Genomic DNA, 8,977 nt, shown 5'->3' with positions numbered 1-8,977 from the left:
TTCATGAGAAACCGGGCGTGCGGCAGAAAGAGCTACACCAAGATTTTGGCAGGGAGGGAGGGACACAGGTGGACATCTGAAGGCACCCTCCAACATGCTTACAGACTCCGCAGGGGGACTATGCATGGGCCACTTTATTATTATTATTATTATTATTAACCTTTATTTATAACACGCTGTAAATTTACACAGCACTGTACTTGTAGGCTTCCTCAGCAGCCCCCAACCAGTCCCCAAACTGGATTATTTCTGCAGTGTGTTTTGGACCAGTGAATCACTGCAAGTCACATTTTGAGGAGAAAGGTGTGATATATAGCTAATAAATTAAGTAAATGAATTTATAAAAATAGCAAAAAGAAAGTGGGTTGGGCGTATTAGAAAGGTTCCAGTGAGCCATGATACAATTTTCAGAACTAAAACAGACTTTTATGCATGACTCCTCAATATGACACCCGTTTAAATATTTGAAGGCATGTCATATTGAGGAGGGAGCAAGCTTCTTTTCTACTGCTCCAGAGAACAGGACCCGGAAAAATGGATGCAAGGTACAGGAAAAGAGATTCCACCTCAACATTAGGTGGAACTTCCTGACAGTAAGGGCTGTTCAAAAGTGGAATACTCTTCCTCGGAGTGTGGTGGATTCTCCTTCCTTGGAGGTCTTTAAACAGAGGCTGGATGCTTTGATTGAGAGTTCCTGCATGGCAAAATGGGGTTGGACTGGATGGCCAAATCTCTTAAATTCATGGAATCATAGAATGATAGAGTTGGCTCTCTTCCAGCTCTATGATTCTATGAACTTAAGAGATTGTATATATGCAAAGTGATCAAGGCTTATTTGTGGGAGACCATGTTCCAAGCTTATACTGGATCTCTGAAACTCCTGCTTGAGCCCTGGATCTTTGGATTAGTAGTGGTCAGTACCACCACTAGTAGACCAAATAAATAAAATATAAGGGTGAGCACATGCAGCCCTCTAGATGTTGTTGGGGTGTGAGTAATAGCACCATCACTATTGGTTGTGAATCTTAAAGGTAAAGGTCTTCCCTTTACATGATTGTCTAGTCATAACCGACTGCAAGGGGCAGTGCTCATCTCCGTTACTAAGCCAAAGAGACTCCTGTGGTCATGTGGCCAGTAAAACTGCACAGAACACTGTTACCTTCCTATCAAAGTGGTGCCTGTTTATCTACTTGCACTTGCATGTTTTTAAACTGCTAAGTTGGCAGAAAGTGACTCCTACCCCTTATATAAAAGATGACAATCAGTCTACTTCCAAATACTGAAGCAGAATGAATGTTGAATTTGACCTGAAGCTAAAGCTCATAAAACATTGCACCTCAGAGGGTCAGCGATGACCACACCATTAGACAAAGTAAAGTAAAGTAGTTGCTTCAAATAGCAGATGCTGCATAATAGCAGTGATAGCTCCTACCTGCTCCTGCTGAATTCCCCAGCTGCTCTCCTGAAGGACAGTTATGTATAACACACAGCTAGTCCTGGGATCCATTAACCAGTCTGTTGCCTCCAGTGGCAAATTAATTCAACTGCCCATTTAGCTTGTTTTTGTACCTTCTTGTGCCCCATATCAGGCAGCAACATTGTTTAAGCCAGCTACTACCTACCTCACAGAAAGTTGCTTAACGAAAAAGGGGCTGCCATCATTTTTGAGGGGCAAGTCTAGGCTACATGTTTTGATTTCAGAAATGCTGGTGGGATTTTATTTACTAATCCAGTAAGACTGCCAGGAATTTTTAAGTGACTGTAAAATGTTTGTGAACCACTGTTTCTAGTCTTTCACGCCTAGTAAGAGGTATCTCCATCGCCAGCCCTATGGCTTTTAGATTTGCATGCACACATCACAGCAAATAACCCATGTCAAAAGACACAGTGGGAGTGGAAATAGCAGAACTCACACAACCTTATCCATTAAGCTCCCTGCATTCTAGTAGGCCCACTAATGTAAACAGTGAAATGAGGTGGTATTAAGCGTTTCCCATTTCCATCTGAATTCATAAGTGCTGCCTCCTAAGAGTTTCCCTGCAGAGAGGTCACCGATTCACTCTTTTCATTAGAAAGACTAAAAGCTTCATGGTGCAAGAAGAAAGGAAGTCATTAATGGAAATGGCTTGCCACTTAGCATGATGTTTATTTATTGCATCTGTCATACAGCTTTATCAGCATATTCTCTTGCCAAAGGTTTTGTATTTTTGTTAAACTAATGAGCACCTCCTAACTGCCTGCAACCTCAAATATGAACTCTTAAGATAAAGTAGATCAAAATAGAGTTTTATGTTAGAAGCTGATGTGTATAAAAAGAAGGTATCTGCTCATAAGATGCCTATAAGGAAGTAGCAAGAAACGTAAGGATGAATATCTTTCTTAAGGAATATAGTTCATACCTTCATCCCATCCCAACAAAACCCAACAATACTAGCTTCTTCCGGTATGGCATTCATATCCCTTTGTTGCATTTCCAGGCAACACACGTAAGGGAAGAGCACAGTGCATAACTTTGAAACATAGCCCATAATATCTCTACCTAATGTCACAGGATCCATCTGGTCAGAATTTACACCCACTTCATAAATTTCTTCTTTCCTTCTCCAAGAAATATTTTACTTCAGTGGAATCTCACATGAATCTCCCCCCACAAAGATACCCTTTTGATGAATTCAAAGATATAGCCATGTTAGTCTGTAGATCTTATAGCACCTTTGAGACTAACTGAAAGAAAGAAATTGGAAGCATGAGCTTTCAAAGGCTATGCCATTGGTGTGTGAGGATGTCAATTCAAATTCAAAATCCTTTGTGTATGGAAATGAAGTGGCAAGTTCAGTTTTAATATTGGTCCAATGTGAAGTCGAAGGCTTTCATGGCCGGCATCTATAGTTTTTTGTGGGTTTGGGTGGGCTATGCAGCCATGTTCTAGATGAGGTTATTCCTGACTTTTCACCAGCATCTGTGGCTGGCGTGGAATATAGTGGGGTATATATATACAGTGTGACCCTGGGTAGGGAGGAGTGATTTCCATGTTAATCTGTGTATTGTTCTGTTGTTGAATGGCAGGGACTCAGGGTAGGAGGATAGGCGTAGAGGATTAATGTCTGTTTAATTTGTGATCATTGTCTGCTGGGAAAGCCCCTGACCCTGGGTGGCTTCTCATTTGCATTTGCTGAGTCCTGATTTTGCTATTTTTCAGGACTAGTAGCCAAACTTTGCTGAAGGGTTTGTTCTTTCCTGTTGACATTGTCTTGGTGTTTGTGGATTTCAGTGGCTTCCCTGTGAATTTCGACCTGATAGCTGTTAGCATGGTCCAGAATTTCAATATTTTCAAACAACATTTTATGCGCAGGATGGTTTATAACATGTTCTGTTACTGTTGATTTTTCTAGCTGATCCAGTCTGCAGTGTCTCTCATGTTCCTTGTCTGAACACTGCGTTTGGTGGTCCCAATGTAGACTTGTCCGCAGCTGTATGGTATGCGGTAAACTCCTGTGGCCGTGAGAGGGTCTCTCCTATTCTTTGCTGAGCACATTTGCTGGATTTTCTTGGTCAGTTTGTAAACCATTTGGAGGTTGTGTTTCCTTAACTATGGTAGTTGGTGAACAAAGGCATTGGGAACTAGCCTTTGTATGTGTAAATGAAGTGGCAAATCCAGTTTGGAAATGGAAACTAGGCTTTAAAGATAAAGGTTTTCCTTGACATGAATGTCTAGTAGTAACCAACTGTAGGAGGTGGTGCTCATCTCCGTTACTAAGCTGGAGTGCCAGCATTGTCCGAAGACAATTCCAGTGGCCATGTGGCCAGCATGACTGCACTGAATGCTGTTACCTTCCCACCAAAGTGGTACCTATTTATCCACTTGCATTTGCATGCTTTCGAACTGCTAGGTTGGCAGAAGCTAGGACTAGTGACAGGAGCTCATCCCAAGTTCCTTGATTCAGTCTCACCACTAGGCTCATAAACTGGGGCCAGAAAGGCCTGACTCAGGTTACAAATCCCCATTAATATAAAACATGTGCAACTAAACTTCAGTGGAGTAAGCATAGCCCTGCAAAGTTTTTGCACATCACAGTGATGGTTGTAGAAGCAGAAAGAAGTTTCAACAAGCTAGCATTTCATCAAGAACTACAAGCATTCCACAATGGGGCAAGAATGGTTAAGCCCACTTTGAACTTGCAAGAGACATTGACCTGACAGTGGAAAGAATAAAAGAATAATAATAAAGTATTAAATATCAGAAGACAGAGTTATATGAGTCATGCAGCCTGCCCTGTACTCTCTATGTTAGATAGAGAATGGGATGGTCTATGTTTTTCCACACCCAGCATGGAGGAAAAACTCAACTGTCAGTCTGGCCAGCCTTTGTACATGGAGTGTACGTGGAACAGGGAAAAGTTCCACCTTTTCCTTTGGCCTCAGTCAGTAAAATATCATGAGTTGGCCTTGCAACTGCAAAACATTTTGCTGTGGCATCAGGGAAACCTCCACCTATAGACAAGTAAAACAGCAACATCTCATGGACCCATAAGGGAGAGCAGGATTGATCCCATAACCTCATCTGCTTTCAAATAACCTGAAGTACTAGAGTGCTTTTTTTCATACAAATTATAACAACACCCTTATTTCAGCAATTTCAGAAGAGAAAATTGGATACACAATGGTCATCTTTGTACCTATGACCCATACAGACAGGCCAAAATAAAGCTGCTTCGGGTCACTTTGAAGGTATGCTGTTTAAATGATGCATGTGTCCTAAGAGGCCGGAAGCCACGCCAAAGCCACACTCCAGTCATAAGGACTGGAGCACAGCTTTTGCGCAGCTTCCAGACTCTTAGGATGCATACATCATTTAAACAGCATACCTCCAAAGTGACCCGAAGCAGCTTTATTTTGGCCTGTCTGTATGGGGCCTGTATGGGGCCATTGTTAGTAAAAAGAGACAAAACTGTTAACTGTTAGCATATACAGTTAGACTACTGCTAGCCCTTTTAAGAGCCATTTTAATGGTTTTGTTTCAGAATAAATTCCAGAATGAAAGTCATAACAGGAATTGTTTATTTGAGACACTTTCAATCAGTCTCAAGGAGTGACCCTGCTGCTTAATCAGTTTAAGTGTCAAGACGCAGAACACTGGATTTCATGATGATGAAAACATAATATTTATCAGTAAAAAATACTGAGGACAAAGTTTATCCTTTTCCAAAGAAACTTAGGCGGGATACAGTCCACCCCTTTGCATCACATATTGGAATACGGCACTTTTCGGGACCAGGGAGAAGTGGCAAAATGCCGCTTCTCCCTGGTCCCAAAAAGGGGTGTCCTTGGGGCTTCGTGCCCCAGGACACCCTGGGAGCCGCAGCCAGGGGAGAAAGGGGCCACTCGGCCCCTTCCCCCGTGGTGCTGTTCCCGTGGCAATCTAGTTGCCACAGAACAAGGCACCCTCTGGGAAGGAGCCCCATTTTGCCCTGACGCGGCGCGAAGATGTCACGCCTGTGCTGCGCCATTTGGACATGGTGCGGTTGTCACATCAAAATGGCGGCGCCCATGTGTACAGGGCGCCACCATTTTTACGTATAGAATATAAGCTAGGTTTCCGGGGTGTCTTTAAGAGACACCCCGCGGCAACCCTAGCACGTATTTGTTAAGTGCTACAAGGCCCGTCTGGAGAGGGCCTAAGAAAACCATATGATAGCAAATCTTTTATTTGAAGACCAGTTTGGATGCTTGGCTAACCTTTCTCTACCTGTATGTAGAGAGATCTTGTAGCACCTATGAGGCTAACTGAAATAAAGAAGTTGGCAGCATGAGCTTTCGTAGACTTCAGTCTACTTCCTCAAATGGACCTATTACTACCGCATACTGATTAATTAATGCAACCTAAGACTGCATTGGCTTTTAAAGCAACCACATCACACCTCTGGTTACTACATATGTCCACAGTTGTTTTTACAACTTAGTTAAGGTTCTTTTGTGCCTGAACATTTATGGGAATGCATGTGGATACAGTTGCTCCATTATAGGTTAAAAATGACCTATTAGATTGCTGATAACATACACATATTTTGTAAGACCGTTTACAATGTAGATATTACACAGAAGTGATAAAAATCTACATCGAGTGGTTAGGGTTCCTTTTCAAATGTTTAAAACAATCTTCAGTGTTGTTTATTCATATACTTTTGCCGTTCCTTTTACAAGCTGAGTGTTCTGCCCTTGTTCTCTATTTAGCACATGGTTGATGGTCCAAAGAAATTCAATAGAAAATCAGCCTGGGCTTTTTAGATTATTGTGAAGCCTTTGATTGTATAGATCATTATAATCTATGGATCGCTCTTAAAGAAATGGTGTGCCAAACATTTCATTGTCCTCTTGAGTAACCTGTTTTCAGGACAAGAGGTTTTCATTAGGAGAGAATATGGAGAAATGGAATGGTTTCCAGCTGGCAAGGGGATCAGGCAAAATTGCACTTTATCAACCAATCTGTAAAGCAGGATTAGACGAAAAAGGGCTGAAAATGGGAAGAAGGAACAGCGACAATTTAAGATATGCAGTTAACACCATACTCCTAGCAGAAAATAACAAAGACTTAGAAAGATTACTGAAGAAAATTGAGGAAACAAAGGCAAGTTTACAGCTGGACACTAAAAAAAACAAAAATAATGATCATATGTAATTTGCATATTTTTAAAATTGACAATGAAGACATTGAAGTAGTTGAAAATTTACCATACCTTGGCACAATCATTAATCAGAACAGAGGGTGGAATCAAGAATTCAGAAGACTAAAGCTTGGAAGGGCACCTATGAAGAAATTAGACAAGATCCTGAAGTTCAAAGATGGATCATTGAATACTAAAGTTAGGATTGTCCATACCATTTTACTTCCCATTTTTATGTATAGTTGTCAAAACTAGACAGTGGGAAAAAAAACTGATGGGGGAAAAATCAACTCATTTAAAATGTGATGCTGGAGAAGAGTTCTATACTGCTGACTGCTCAAAGGACAAATAGAAAGGTCCTAGATCAAACCAAGCCTGAACTCTCCTAAGAAGCCAAGAGGACTAAATTTTAACCATATCATGAGAAACATGACTCACTGAAAAAGACAATTGGTAAGGTAGAAGGCAGTAAGAAGATGCAAAGAAGCCATGGCTCTCAATCTGCAAGGCCTGCGAAGGGTGGTTGATGATAGGGTGATTTGGAGGTCACTCATTCATAGAGTCACCATAAGTCAAAGTCGACTTGATGACAATTAGTAACAACTGCAGGTAAGGTTAAGAAAACATGACTCACTCACATATGTGTGGCTCATTCCTTATGGACTTGGGGCCTGAACAGACAGGCCAAAATAAAGCTGCTTTGGGTCACTTTGCAGGTATACTATTTCAATGAGACACACATCTTAAGAGGCCAGAAGCTGCACCAAAGCTTTGCCCCAGTCCTTAGGAGTGGAGCGTGGCTTTGGCACGGCCTCCAGCCACTTAGGACGCATGTGTCATTTAAAGAGCACACTTCCAAAGTGCCCCAAAGCAGCTTTATTTCTGCTTGTCTGTTCAGGCCCTTAGGCTCCAGAAAAAGAAGGCTCTGAGATCTGGTTGAGGGCCTCCACTGGAAAAGGAGGAAGGAGGCCATTCTAATTGATTCTCTCTTTGCCTTCTAGAAGCTTAAATCACGTTTTCCAGCTACTTTCCAGGAGACACCAAGGGCTGCAGGCAGAACGAGGAATTCCAATAATTGACCTCCTGACTATCTCTTCTAGTGCAAAAGGAACTCCACTGGATCTAAGACAGTGTCAATTAATGTATTTTTAAGTTAAGATTGACCTGGATCTTTCTCTTATACCAGTTTTTCTTCCTTGTAGTAAAGAATCTTTCATTCTATTTGCAAATTTACTTCTCTTGTTTTTTATCTTCATTCTTCCTTTCCCTCCCTCCCAATTGAGTCACAAAAGCTTTTTCCGCAGCAGGCAGCTCTTAAAATCCTCATTATGAATTTGCAAAATCATACTTTGGCTAAACATCTGTTTCATTTACATACACAAGAACTACAGACAATCACATTGTTTTGTTCTGTATGGGCTCCTCACCAATCAAATATCTTTTCACAAGAAATAACTAACAGAAAGGCAGATGTGCATCCAAGTGAATCTAATTTATACATTAGAAATGTAGACATCACAGTTACCTCAGGAAAATATTTGATTATTTAATATTTAATATGATTTAATATTTAATAATATGTTAAATAAATAAATATAAATAATGCCAAATATTTAATAAAGTTAATATGTTTATTTAATATTTATATATTCATATATTTATTCTATCTGTTCTGTCTACCCCAAAGGAGTCTCAAGGTAGCTAACATTTAACAATTAAGATAGCAAAGCTTTAAAGCTTTATAATGGCATTTGTTTTTTTCTGTATTAATGTCTATGTCCTCCTTATTATTTCCCTATGGCTCCCTCAAGCTATCTGGGTGTCCTTAGAATCTGTGCTGGGAGACATAGCTTTTCAATCAGGAAATATCTATATTGATATATGGGAGGTGACCTAAATTTGCTCAGCTGCAGCAAAGCAAATGCAGGGCTGTTTAAACATTTGGGTATCTGTCTCAAGGATCCTTTCCTTCTGGCTAGGTATTCTCAAAACAAGAGGTTTAATTAAAATGATCAGAATATAATTCTGCCAATTTAATTCTTGCCAATTGGAAGCCATTACGTTTCTTTGCATTCTCTTCTAATGGTAGTCTCTTGTCCTGAGAAAAGGTTATGCAGCGGGACAATCAAAAGTTGTGGCACGACCATTTTTAAAGAGCTAGCCATAGTTTTTCATGATCTATGCAATTAAAGATTTTTTTTTTAATTTTATTGATTAAAAACACAAAACAGAAAAACAATATAATACCATTACTTATCACTTATCACATATATACCATTTACACTCTAAATCAGTTCTATTTTATCTTTCACTTC

This window comes from Sceloporus undulatus, chromosome 1 (genome assembly GCF_019175285.1).
Source record: "Sceloporus undulatus isolate JIND9_A2432 ecotype Alabama chromosome 1, SceUnd_v1.1, whole genome shotgun sequence".
In the NCBI taxonomy this organism is placed as follows: Eukaryota; Metazoa; Chordata; class Lepidosauria; order Squamata; family Phrynosomatidae; genus Sceloporus; species Sceloporus undulatus.
Note: the sequence above shows the minus strand (reverse complement) of the source record.